The sequence below is a fragment of the Camellia sinensis genome, chromosome 1 (genome assembly GCF_055761805.1).
Source record: "Camellia sinensis isolate YWXY chromosome 1, ASM5576180v1, whole genome shotgun sequence".
Taxonomy (NCBI): domain Eukaryota; kingdom Viridiplantae; phylum Streptophyta; class Magnoliopsida; order Ericales; family Theaceae; genus Camellia; species Camellia sinensis.
Genome location: NC_138961.1, coordinates 219,742,640 through 219,757,475, shown reverse-complemented (window position 1 = coordinate 219,757,475; position 14,836 = coordinate 219,742,640).

Here is a 14,836-nt window from a genome sequence, read left to right as displayed (position 1 = left end):
ACTCTCTTGGACCGGGCTAACGCCTAGACCCTTTTACTCCGCCCTTCTTACTGTGGCCCACAGCCCATTACCCAGCTCGGCCCAATTTATATATAAATTGCCCTCTCAATAATTATTATATCAACATAATTTTTTTATGTCAATAATATACATAAAGTGTCAACAAAATAAACATTTTACATCATAAAACAAAATCCATGATAAGTCCTTGGACCTAAGCAGTACCGTTCAATAAGGAGGAATCCACCTAACAATAGACTCATTCAACCTCCACCCCACAACTAAATGCTTAGTACAAATCTGGACTAGTAAAATCGGTTCCGTCACCAGGAAAGTCATCAAAAAAACTGGATTTCCAGACTCAGTGAATCATTCCAAGTTGCAGCCTTAATTGAAAAATTACCAAAAGACTGGAAAGAATTCAAGAACTACCTCAAACACAAGCGCAAAGAAATTTCTATGGACGAATTAATTGTGCGTTTGAGGATTGAGGAGGACAACCGCAATTCTGAAAAGCGGGCTGGTAAGCATCCTATGGAGTCTAAGGCAAATATGGTGGAACATGCTTCAAAAACTAAGAAACGAAAGTCTTCTAGAGAAAGTTCATCACAAGACTCTAAAGGGGGGATAATAAAAAGTACAAGTTTAATGACAAATGTTACATCTGTGACAAAGAGGGACATCGGGCCAAAGATTGCCGTAGCAAAGGCAAAAGCAAAAGAAGAACAAGCAAGAAGCCTGCTCAAGCCCATATGACCGAAGTGGACAATATTTCTAATGGTGTCAAAGACATCAATCTTTCTGCAGTTGTTTCCGAGGCAAATCTTGTTGGAAATTCTAAAGAATGGTGGGTAGACACTGGTGCTACTCGCCATATTTGTGCCGACAAAAAGATGTTCACATCTTATTCTACAGTGGACAATGGTGAACAACTTTTTATGGGCAACTCCTTAACTTCCAAAGTTAAAGGACAAGGAAAGATTGTACCCAAGATGACATCAGGAAAGGAACTCACTCTCAACAATGTGCTGCATGTACCGGACATTCGCAAGAATCTTGTTTCCGGATCTTTGTTGAGTAAGAATGGGTTTAGGCTAGTATTTGAGAGTGATAAATTTGTACTTACTAAAAATGGGATGTATATAGGAAAAGGTTACATGTCTGATGGCCTTTTCAAGTTAAATGTAATGACCGTTGTATCCTCAGTTATTAATAATACTACATCTTCTTCTTACTTGCTTGAGTCTTCAAATTTATGGCATGGTAGACTAGGACATGTTATATTTGCGTAGATCAATTAATATGAAATGTTTACCTAAATTTGACATTGATTCAAATCATAAATGTGAAATTTGTGTTGAGGCAAAATTATCTAAAACTCTTTTTCATTCAATTAAAAGAAGTACGGAACCACTTGAATTAATTCATAGTGACATTTGTAATTTTAAATCAATTCAAACCAAATGTGGGAAAAAGTATGTAATCACTTTTATAGATGACTATACTAGATATAGTTATGTTTATTTAATTCGAACCAATGATGAAACTTTGAAAACTTTCATTCAACATAAGAATGAAGTTGAAAATCAACTTGGTAAGAAAATTAAGAAACTTAGAAGTGATAGAGGTGGTGAATATGAATTACCTTTTGGTGAATTTTGTAAAGAACATGGAATAATTCATCAAACCACTGCTCCTTACTCACCTCAGCAAAATGAAATTGCTGAAAGGAAAAATAGGACTTTAAAACAAATAATGAATGCCATGTTAATCAGTTCTGGATTACCTCAGAACTTGTGGAGGGAAGCAATACTTTCTGCTAATTATATTTTAAATAAAGTACCCCGAAAGAAAATAAATCAAACACCTTATGAATTATGGCATGGAAGAATACCATCCTACAAATACTTAAAAGTGTGGGGGTGTTTGGCTAAAGTGGATATTCCTAGTCCTAAAAAGAATAAGATAGGTCCTAAGACCATTGATTGCATTTTCATTGGTTATGCTAAGAATAGTAGTGCATATCGGTTTTTGATTCATAAATCAGAACATACCGAAATGCCTGTAAATACTATTATTGAGTCAAGGAATGCATCATTCTTTGAACATGTATTTCCAAATAAGACTAGACAGGAAACTAGTAACAATAAAAGATCTCATGATGCTATTACTAGTTAGGATCAAGAAAATGATCAAGAACAAGAGTTAGATCAAAATGAGGAAGAGGCACCTAGGCGTAGTAAACGTGCTAGAATCTCAAAATCTTTTGGTCCAAATTTCCTAACATTTTTGTTAGAAAATGAGTCTTTAATTTTTAAAGAGGCTATGTCCAGTCCTGAAGCTCCTTTATGGAAAGAAGCTGTCAATAGTGAAGTTGAATCCATCTTGCAAAATCACACTTGGAAATTGGTGGATTTGCCACCAGGTTGTAAACCTCTTGGGTACAAGTGGATTTTCAAAAGAAAATTGAAAGCGGATGCATCAATTGACAAATACAAAGCAAGACTTGTGGTCAAAGGATTTAGACAAAAAGAAGGTCTTGATTACTTTAACACATACTCACCGGCTACTAGAATAGCATCCATTAGAATGCTAATTGCCATTACATCTCTATACAATCTAGAAATTCATCAAATGGATGTGAAAACCGCTTTCTTAAATGGTGAGTTAAATGAAGAAATTTACATGGAACAACCAGAAGGTTTTCCTGTTCTAGGAAAAGAAAAGAAAGTGTTTAAATTGGTTAAATCATTATATGGTTTAAAACAAGCGCCAAAGCATGGCATGAGAAATTTGACAAGGCAATGATGTCAAACGGATTTAAAATTAATGAGTGTGACAAATGTGTTTATATTAAAAACACTAACAAAGGTTTTGTCATTGTATGTCTTTATGTAGAGGATATGCTCATCATAGGTAGTAATAATGACATGATTAAAACTACTAAGAAAATGTTGAATAAACATTTTGACATGATAGACATGGGCATTGCTAATGTAATTCTTGGTATGAAAATTACCAAAACATTAGAAGGTTATGCTTTGTCACAATCTCATTACATTAAGAAAATACTTGACAAATTCAGCCAAGATGATGATTATCTTGCTAGAACACCTATAAATGTTGATTTGTATCTTTCTAAGAATGTACAGGATAGCATTTCTCAATTAAAGTATGCCCAAATTATTGGAAGCTTAATGTACTTGATGAACTACACTCGCCCAGATATAGCTTATGCAGTAAGTAAATTAAGTAGATATACGAGTAATTCGGGAGTAAAACACTGAAAAGCAATTATAAGGGTTCTTAGATATCTCCGATTTACTCATAACATTGGGCTTAATTATACTAGATATCCAGCAGTACTTGAAGGATACTGTGATGCAAATTGGATATCGGATACAAGAGACTCAAAGTCCACTAGTGGGTATGTCTTTACTCTTGGTGGGGCGGATGTATCTTGGAAATCTTCCAAACAGACTTGCATTGCTAGGTCTACTATGGAATCTGAATTCATAGCTTTAGACAAAGCTGGGGAAGAGGCAGAATGGCTTCGCCACTTCCTTAAAGATATTTCAATATGGCCAAAACCTGTGCCTACTATATGCATACATTGCGATAGTCAATCAGCTATAGGTAGAGCACAGAGTCATATGTATAACGGTAAGTCATGACACATTCGTCGTCAACATAACACCGTAAGACAACTACTCTCTAATGGAATTATTTCCATAGAATATGTTAAGTCTATAGACAACATAGTGGATCCACTAACCAAAGGGTTAGCAAGAGAATTAGTTGAGAATTTATCGAGGGGAATAGGACTTAAGCCTATTAAATAAGAGTTATCACAACGGCAACCCAACCTAGTTGACTGGAGATCCCAAGATCTAGGTTCAAAGGGACAACCGAGTTGTGATTGACTCAGAAGTATCACTGGGGAGTCAAACTCCTACCCATTTCTATAATGAAATAGTGATGACTGCAGCGTTTGAGGTTAAGTAAAATTTTAATGATTCCTATATCTAGGTAAACCTAGTGGAGTATGGCAAGATACTCTTCATAAGCATCACCTATGTGAGTGTGAACTGGCTGGTTCTGTGAGATTTGTGAAAGGCTACAATTCTCTAGAGCACTCATGAAGACCAAGTTGTTCAGGGCCAAAATGAACACAATAGTGAGAACTAAACCGTGTCTGGGTATATACTGTGTGAGTTCTATTGTCTTGGTTTACACAAACGGTTGAACAGTTCAAGACATCACGTTCACTGGTAAGCTAGTAAATCCGGTAGTGTCTCACAAGGGAAGGTTCAAAGCCAAAAGTTACCTATCCTTTGCAGAATATTTCCAATTTCTGTACTCTCTATAATTAGATCATATTGTTGCATTTTCTCTCCGTCAAAATTCCATTCATGTGGGGGATTGTTGAAAATTGGTTTATATCAGGCATATTTTGGGCCGGCTTTGAGCTCAAAATTGAGTGGGCCCCAAACGTCTTTTGGGGTGGGTCCGAAGAGGTGAAGTGTTCCTTGCCGCGTGGCAAGTCACACGGTGAAGACGGAACGTCAAAACCAATTATGAGTGAATGGAAAGTTGAGGTCATTTTCGGGTTTAACATTAATTTTTTAGATAAAATTCTTTTGAATTTTTTTCAATAAGAAATTATTATGGAAATTTAATTTAAATCTAAATTCAAATTTTTGGATTCCTAAAGTGGTTTCCTAAAGTTTGTCAAATAGATTAATATTTAAATTCCAAACAGGTTTTATTAAATCTATTATACTATTGGCTTTATTTTGATTAAACTAGTCTAATAGTTTAATAATTTATATATTCTAACAGTTTAGTTTTTTTGTAAACCTACGGCTACTTCTTCAAATTGTTTGGAAGAAATATAACCGTTCCTGTACAACGGGCATAAATCTGTTCAATCAGTTACAGATCCGTTTTGATTTTTGAATCAAACTTGTTCAGTCCTTTTAACACCTGTTCGGGACTTTGGATATTTGCCTATAAATTTGGCCTTGATTCCAGCAGTCCAGGGGTCTGAAAAACAGTCTGAAAATTTGTCTCATTGTTGTCCTGAATTTTCTACTTTTACATTATTCTTCATTTTAGTTTTAGAATAAATTAAAGAGAGTATTAGAACACAAGGTTTGGTTCACCGTACAAATTTGTTTGGTGTGCTATAACAAGTTTGTGAAGATCATTGTATCCTGAGACATAGACGCCACACAACCGTAAGCACTGTAGCGGGGCGAATCTGTCTTAAGGACAGAATGCCACACACTCGACTTGACCTTTTGATTTTATTTGATTCAACAAAATAAATTCTGTAAATTTTATTTTATTTTGTTTGAAGTTGTTTCAATTTATTTTATTTACACAGAACATTATTCCAACAGTAATATTATTTATGCAAGTATTGAAATCTTGGCAAACCCAAACTTTATTTATTTATTGGGTCAAAATTTTATGCTGTTATTTTCATAATTAATTATGACTATTCTTTTAAAGTCTACCTGATCCTAAACGCCATTGACTTAGTATACTATTTTCAACCTTTGCATTTTAACTAGTAAATAATGTTTCTCTAGATAACTTGGCTCTATATTCCCAATGAAATCAGTGGCCAATTATTTATGGTTTAGTTTGGATAGCAACAATTTTGCCCTATAATTTCACCTAAAGAGTCTTTAGTGTGTCACCAAAAGATAAAAAAATTAGTAACTACGGAATTTTTTTTATAAATTAAAGACTAATTATTAGTTGTGCCCTTACAATTTCTATACACGCATGCAACACTTGAGCCACATGTGAAACAAAAAAGCTTTAAATTTAGTGGGTCTTCTTAGCAGCTGTGGTGTGAACAACCAAGTCAATGCTATGCAACGCTCTATGCGAATTCTCACCAAGTTTGAAGTGTGTGTGGTAGTCGTTCTCAATAGTGTCTTTACGTTAAACAAAACAAAAGTAAAAGTCAGGTTTTAGAGAACTTTTTAACAACTTCGCCGAAGAAACCTAAGATTTGTTTGTGCATGTCTCATAATAACGTAGTAGTAAAATACAAAAAAAAAAAAAAAAAAAAAAAAAAAAAAAAAAAAAAAAAAAAAGGGGGGAAGGGGGAAACTTCCTAATCCAATGAATCCTCCTCCTGCGTAATGGAAACTTCCTCATGCTAGGCCCTAGGGGCTAGCCCCATGCATGTTTTTAAATTTTATTATTGATTTATTTATTTTGCATGAAACACATGATTTTCTATTTTATTCCTTTCTTCTTTTTCTTTTTTCTTTAGGAAAAAAAAAATCAGAAATTTTAACTAGGATTTAAAATCTAAGGTTAAGAATAATTGATTCGATAATAAGAAGATTAAATTGCCACCTTTTTTGAACGAGATTAAATTGACATCTTACATCTGGAATTTTGGACAACTTTGTCTGCAACTCTAGGCCAATAGGCTTTGTGAATCGGATATGGTTGGTCCTCATCTTACCTATACGTATGATGCAGGAACTTGGGATTCTGTCGTAAAAAAAAAAAGTTTGTCCCTCTCGTATTACTCACAGTTAAATAATTTTAATTTATTCACAATTTTTTTTCCTTCTCATTGATTGAATTCTTTTGTGATGTTGTGACCTTTTTCTTTTCTTTTTTTTTTGAAATTTTACAAACACAATAAATTAAATTTATTATAATTATTATATGAACTTAATTTTTTTATGTCAATAATATATATAAAGTGTCAACAAAATAAACAGTTTACATCATAAAACAAAATCCATGATAAGCAGTACCGTTCAATAAAGAGGAATCCACCTACACTTAACAATGGACTCATTCAACCTCCACCCCCACAACTAAATGCTTAGTACAAATCTGGACTAGTAAAATCGGTTCCGTCACCAGGAAAGTCATCAAAAAAACTGGATAAAAATAATAAATTAAAAAAAAAGGTAGGAGAGAGAAAGAGCGCACACGGCACACTTGAGTCAAAACTTTGGTACTAGTGGGAAATTGGAATTGAACTACCCAAAATAAATCTCTCCCTCTCCATTTACTAATGATTTCCACCAAATATATACACGACATATTTTGTAAGATTATCTTCAATAATTACTCAAATTTTTCATTAAATTTAAATTTGATAAAAGATGAGTTCTTTTTCTCCTCTAACAATTGCATTAAATAGGTATTAAATTAAATATTTCACTTTTCTTTCATCAATTGAAGACCAATATGTCTTTTATCAAATCACTATTCATTGTCGTTACCAGTTGTCCTTCCGAATGTCCCTTTAGATGTCCTCCCAAATAACTACAAGGCAAAGATTTGTAAAAAAATTGCACTGACTGATCAACCGCTCGGTCGACCACCTCAAGGGAAAAAAAACAAAAAAATTACATTGGCCGGTCAATCAGCTAGACATCTGTCCGATTGTCTACCCAATCGACTGGTGTTCTGATGAAGTTCTAAAATTCTCCATTTGAACATTTAATATCAAAGAAAATTTTTACTCAAATTTAATAAAAAAATAATACACCGTTAAAAATACTCTAACACATATATTATAGTTAAATTTTTTTGTATATATAAAATCAATAATGATTGATACCCTCATTTTTTAGAATTTTACCATCTCAAAATAATCTGAACCATTTATATGAGAGAGATAAAAGAAAAAAAAATCAACCACACACAAACGATCTAGATCACTTTAAAAATAATGAGATTCCCAAAAATGAAGGTCTCACTCGTTTTCTTATACAGAATACATGCATTGTTTGGCAAGGGGGGTGTAGCAGTGTCTGTACTGAGGTGGGTCCCACAGGGTCTCTACGAACATGGAGTCGCATGTTCATATCCGTGTTTTGATGCAGCAGTAGAAAGGACGTGCTACCATGTGCGTGCGTGCATGCTTTGCTTTGTTTTACTTGCGTTGTTATTGTTTTTGTTTGACAGACCAAAAACCTGATCTCGGTCTCCTCCCTCCGTGTGACTCTCTGTACTTCACCTCATTATATTTCACACTTCCACACCTCTTTGCCCATTCCAAGTATTTATGCCTTCCTTTGACATATGAGATTTTTGGACTTTTTGATTAAAATAATAAAATAAATTTTTTAATTTAATAATATAAAATGTCACATTTAAATAATAATTATTTTATTTTTTTTTTTTATAAAAGTCAAAAAATATATTCCAAACGAGACTTTTTAACTCAAGTTAAAATAGTCAAAAGTCAAAAAATTAACTCACATCCAAATAAAACCTTTTTTAGGAGGCAGCCCCTCTCCGTTCCACTGTAAACTAAACGGTGTTGTGCTAATTGTGTGTAACAAAATGAACGGTGGTTCAGATCATTGAAATTGGCCTATAGTAGATCTCATAGACAATCAATGTCTTCCAGCCTAGATTATGGACAGTACAAAATCCTCCTCATGCTATTAAATCTTATTTTCTTTTAACTTATAAAAAAACTAATTCTATATACTCAAAATTTGTGCCAAGAAATTTATACATACAATTTAATGTGTAGCACACCTTGATTAATTTTAAGTATAAATTTTACTATATAAAGTTTCAATCAAAATCACTTATTATTTTTTTAAATAAATTTATAGATGAAAATTTGAGGTGTGTAACTGTACACTTACAGAAAATGAACTGACCCCGTCTAACATCCTACAAAGTGTTTAATTCTTTGAAGCTTCATCAAAAGAAGAAAATTTAATAAAAAAATAAATAATTAAATTAATTAAATATCAATTGGCTTGTCTACTATTTTTGCCCTAGGTAGATTACAACTAACAAAGATTTTATTTTTTTAATAGCCGTTATTTTGTAAAATGAGATTGAGGTTAGCATAGTCTCACTTTTGTGAGTGTTTTATGTCTTTTATGTAATCCAAAAATTCTCGTTCAAAGAATTATTAGATATATATATATGCTCCAATATATACAACGAAGTTGAATACAAAGTCAAAGGAATGCAAGCCCAAAAGTGAACAAGACCAAAAATGAAACTCTCAGGAAAAGCAAGATTATTGAGCTTAACACAGTTGCATGTTCAGTTATACCAATCCAAAGTAGTTGTTTGGAAAAGACCATTTTACAAAATCAATTGTTTAGATATATATCATTAATTTTATAAAACACAGTGTCGGTCTAGCCTGAGGAAGCAAACATACCGCCGGTTTGTTATGAGGAGTGTTTGAAAAAGGACAATTAAAAAAATGTGTAGCATAATTGAGGTTTATATACTAAAAAACTTAAATGAAATAAAAGAGTGCACTTGGGGATAATGATTAACAAATATTCAGTTTGTTTGGTTTCTTTTCAGAAAATTAAATTTTTTTTATTTTATTTTTTTACTGATTTTTTTAATATTTTAAGCAATTTTTTTTTAATTTTTAGATACACTTAAAAAATATAATATTTGTGTAAAAAAACTTTAAAAAATTCACTAAATTTCAAAAATATTTTAAAAAATACGAAAATTCAGTACATTTTTTGTATTCTTGTGTATTTATTGATTTTTAAAATATTTTTTACAAACATTTTACTTTTTAGATACATCTAAGTAAGATGCATCTAAAAAAGTAAAAAAGTTACTTAAAATTTTAAAAATATTCACTAAAATCCAAAAAATACCAAAAATAAAAAATTCAATTTCTAAAAAATTAAAACCAAGCAGAGCGATTAATTTCTTCCTTACAAAAAATGAGCTATTACTATTATTATGAAGGTATTGTTAATCACTGTGCTTAAGACGCAAAAAGACCAAAAAAATTTCAAAAAATGAAGACAAATACAAACGAAATGGATGGAGTAAAACAATACTATAACTTTCATGAAAGAAATATCATGAAAAGTTTCATAAAGATTTTTCATCATTTGATTAGTTTATGATATTTTATTATATGTGTAATCCAATAATAGAGAATTTTCATAAAACTTTTTATGATATTTCACCCTCTCAAAACATTTTATGATAAGACAATGTTAATGAGTGCCCTTGAAGCATTGGTTAATATTAGAATTAAGGTGAAAGTGTCATGAAAATAAGTAAAAAGATTAAAAATTGCATTGATTTAATAGAAAGTTTATTAAATTATGTGAAAAGTGTATCGTGTTATTCATTTTCAAATACAAAATGTTTAATCATTACTTTCTCATATTACTCTTCTTGATTAATTACAATCACAATTTCCATAATATTCATGGCGAATCTTATTTTGCATATCTAATATACGGTGCTGATTCTGTTAAGTTGTATTTGAATTTTGTATTTGTGGTGAAGTTTGCGTATGGAAAGAAAATCAGAGAGAAAATATAATAACAGAGAAGCTAAATATTCATAATTTTTTTCTTCTTTTTTTTCTTTTTCTCAACAAGTAACTTTTTACCAAAATACAACATCAAACTGCGTGGATTGGCAAGCATAACACCCAAAAAAAAAAAAAAATGTATAATAAAGTATTTATTTTTTATTTGTGACTGGCGTAAAATATAAAAGTTAAAAAGTCAAAAAGTTACTAAAAAATTTAAAAATTGTAATGTGTTTGGTTTGAGTTTTTTGAATTAAATTTTTTAGTTTTTTTTTTTTTAGTGAATATTTTTAAAATTTTAAATTTTTTTTTACTTTTTTAAATGTACCTTACTTAGATGTATTTAAAAATTAAAAAAATTGTGAAAAAATATTTTAAAAAATTAATAAATACATAAAAATACAAAAAATGTATTGAATTCTCATATATATTTTTTTGTATTTTTGGTATTTAGTGAATTTTTAAAAGGTTTTTTTCACAATTTTTTTATTTTTTAGGTATATTTATGTTAGGTATGTCTAAAAAGATTAAAAAAAATTACTTAAAATATTAAAAAAATTCAGTAAAAATAAAAAAATACGAAAAATAAAAAAGTAGAATTTTTTGAAAAGTATTTTTGAAAAACTCTAACCAACCAAAGTGTATTTGAGTGAAGTTTGTGGAGGATGCCTAGAGGACAAAATTATTATTTTGCCCTTTGAATTCAACAACCCAAATAGTCAAGTCAAAAGGTAAAATTATCATTTTGCTTTTATTATAATATTTTATTACGCATTTTTTCATAAAAAGTTAAAAAATTATCCCAAATATATATTTTTTTTCTCTACTTTTTTAACTAAAAAAAAAAATACACTTATATAACACATCCCAAATAATCAAATACTATGGTAATCACAATAATTTTTTTTAAAAAAAAAAAAAAAGGATTAGAAATACAATGCTCTGTCACGCTATTTTCTAGAGAGACTAATTAATGATTTGAACCAGTGCACTACTTTTTAATGACAAGCCAAATCACCCTTTGTTTAAAAGCTCAAAAATAAACAAATAAATATCCATAAATAAAATTTACTTACGTAAGTAGTAATTAATTGTGGAGATATATTTTCTAAGTATCAATACGTGGTTAAGGTGATACCGACGTGTCAGTCGAGATGCCACGTGTCCTGGTCATAACGCCGAGGTTATCTCAGCGAGGCCGAAGTTACCTCCGAAGATATCGGAATCCGAGATAAGCGGATAAGGCACAAGAGTCTTAGAAAGGGGGAAGACTACAGTTGGGAAAGGATAAGACTCTTAGGGAGTTTATCCCAATCCTACTGGGAGTCCAAGATTTAGAGTAATCCTAAGTTTATTAGAGCTACGCTCCTGTTGGGACAAGAATTGAGTTAGCTATAAAAGAGAGGCACCCCTGTGGGTCTAAGGTACGCAATTTCATATTCTGAACAGTGAGATTTGCACTATTAATTATCTTTGAGAGATATACTGACTTGATCGTCGGAGTACCCCCAGGTGGACGAACCACCGCCGGAATCTTCTCTTTCTGTTGCAGGTCAGCCAGGTGTCATCTATTCTGCCAATGTTTCTCCAGCTGAATACTAAGTTGGGCAGTGTGATCGAAAAATCACTCACCAATTTGGCGCCGTCTGTGGGAAAGAAAGGAGAATAGATGGCCAATAACGGACAGAAGAAAAAGATTAGGGACGACATTCCTGCTGGGAGTAGGAGACCTATTGACCTTGATGTCGAAGAAGACGAATGCAACGCAGAAACTCGTGACCAGAATCACGGAGTGAAAAACGTCGGCCAGACTGGCAACGCACCAAAGAAACCAGATCGAAGTGGCTACTACAACGAGGACGACCTCCGGGTATAGAAGGATAGGTGCCTGCGGAGGGACAAAGAGGTAAAAGAGATGGCAAACAAATTGGCAGACCTACAATCGGTCGTCAATTTCATGATGCAAAATAACGTCATGCAGCCACCATTCCCGCTGCAGGACACGCCAATTCCAGCTACCAATGCCCAGAACAGAGGGCAGAAAACAATCCCCGTAGCCCCTCAGCACAACGGGAGCAAACGATACTCTCACCGACCTTCTAGGGAAGTCGGACGAAGAGAGTCAAGAAGAGAAGAATCACATAGGACGCATCGCACAAAGGAGACAAACCCCAAAGGACATCGGCACGTTCAGGGGCAAGCGCTGTGCTTCGACACTACTCATGGAGAAGGGTCGAAGAGGACTCACCGCGAAGCTGAAAGTAGGGCACCAAAAAGATTGAAAGTAGGAGATAGCCGAGCTCTTGGGCAGATGAAGGAGCACTTAAGAGATTACCTCAAGAGGAAGCAACAAAATGCCGACGCCGAGGTAACCTCCCCAGATAAGCCGAGGACACCATTCTCGGTAGAATTGGACAGGTTTGAGGCATTGAAGAGATTCAGTATGCCGAGGTTTCAAATATACGATGGTAAATCAGACCCCAACTTCCACGTCGGACTATATTTGAACTCAACGGCATTGTATAGTGGAAACGAGCCGTTGCTCTGCAAAGTGTTCCCCTCATCTTTCGGGGAGATTGCATCAGATTGGTTCCACAAATTACCAAAGGGAAGCGTGAAGACTTGGGAAGGCCTGGCTAAGATGTTTGTGGCCAGGTTCGCGACAAACAAGCTGCAGCCACTAAGGATGGATGCCTTGATGGCTCTGAAAATCAGCAAGGATGAAGGCCTTAGGGCCTATGTAAAAAGATACTATAAGGTGTTTAACCGAATACCCGAAAGCAATCAAGAGGTGGCGGTCGTATCTTTCAAAAACGGCCTGAAAGACAACTGTCCACTACGAAAGTCTTTGGCAAAGACATTGCCAAAAAGTATGAAAGAGCTCATAGCGAGAATTGAGAAGTATGCCAAAGTCGAAGAAGACACGTCGGGGACTAAAGAGATAAAACAAAAGAAAAGAAACGGCTCGCCGAAGCGAGGCCAAGGTAACAATGGATCAAGCAAACAAGAAACAGAACTGAGGGCCACATAGACAGTAACAACTGTGTTCCAAATCCCGATTCCCAAAGTCCTGGACCGGATTCGGAACCAACCCTATTTCAGAACACCAGCGACGACACCAGGAGAGTTTATGGGAAGGAACGTTGGCAGGCATTGTGCTTACCACAATAAAGATGGGCACACGACTCAGGGTTGTAAAGCTCTGAAAACACACTTAGAAGAACTGGTGAGGCAAGGCCATCTGAGAGACCTCGTCGATGAGGCCAGAACAAGGGAAGAACATGCAAGATTGCTTCAGGCACCAGCAGCCCCGCCTCCCCCAGCAGCACAACCTCAGCCAGGAGGACCTCGGGTAGTCAATGTGATTCACTCGAAGGTCAACGAGAACGAAATTAGGGAGGAGACCCAGAAGGTAAAGCACCTGCAACATGTCTACCAAGTCGGGGAGAAGAGACATCAAGCAGAAGAGTGCCAAGGACCAGTAGTGTCCTTTTCGGAAGCCGACCTTGAGATGGTGCAGCATCCGCATAATGACGCCTTGGTAGTATCCCTCCAAGTTGGGGAGTACCAAGTAAAATGCATCCTGATTGACCAAGGCAGCTCTTGTGACATCATGTACGTTCGATGTTACCAGGAGCTCGGCCTTTACCCAGACGACATAGAGCAATCCAATAGCCCAATAGTCGGGTTCAATGGAACGTCGACATGGCCACTAGGAACAACCAGCTTGGAGGTGCAGGCAGGCACCAGGAAGATAACAACAGAGTTCACCATAATTGACACACCCTCCCCTTACAACATCATTTTGGGAAGGCCATGGTTGCATGCAATGAGGGCTGTTCCCTCAACTTTGCATCAACTATTGCGGTTCCCAACAGAGTATAGGATTGAGGAAGTCAGAAGAGATCAGCTGCAGGTAAAAAATTGCTCCATGGCAACAATGAAATCCACCTGCAGCATTCGAGAACCAGAAAAGGTAGAGATCGAAGACGAGGACGTGGAGGTCCTAGAAAATGTCGGCAAAGAGCTAGCCGAGAAGAGTGAAGAAGCACTGAAGAAAATCCTCGTCCAGGAAGGGGATGAAGAACGCTTCTTTCTTCTCGGCTCGGGCTTAGCCAAAGAAGAGGAAAAAGAATTTGAAGTTTTTTTTAGAGCAAACATTGAGGTGTTCGCGTGGACGCCTTACGAAATGCCAGGCATCGACCCCGAGGTCACTTGCCATAAGCTGAACGTTGACAGGTCGGCCAAACCTGTAATTCAACGAGCAAGAAGATCGACGTTGGTACACATCGAAGCAGTGGAAGAAGAAGTAAACAGACTTCTCGAGGCCAGGGCCATCTGAGAGGTAAATTACCCGACATGGCTATCAAACATAGTAGTGGTGAAGAAGAAAAATGATAAATGGAGGGTCTGTGTAGACTTTACCAGTTTAAACAAAGCCTGTCCCAAAGACAGCTTTCCTCTACCCAAGATTGACCAGCTGGTAGACGCCACTTCAGGGCATGGAAG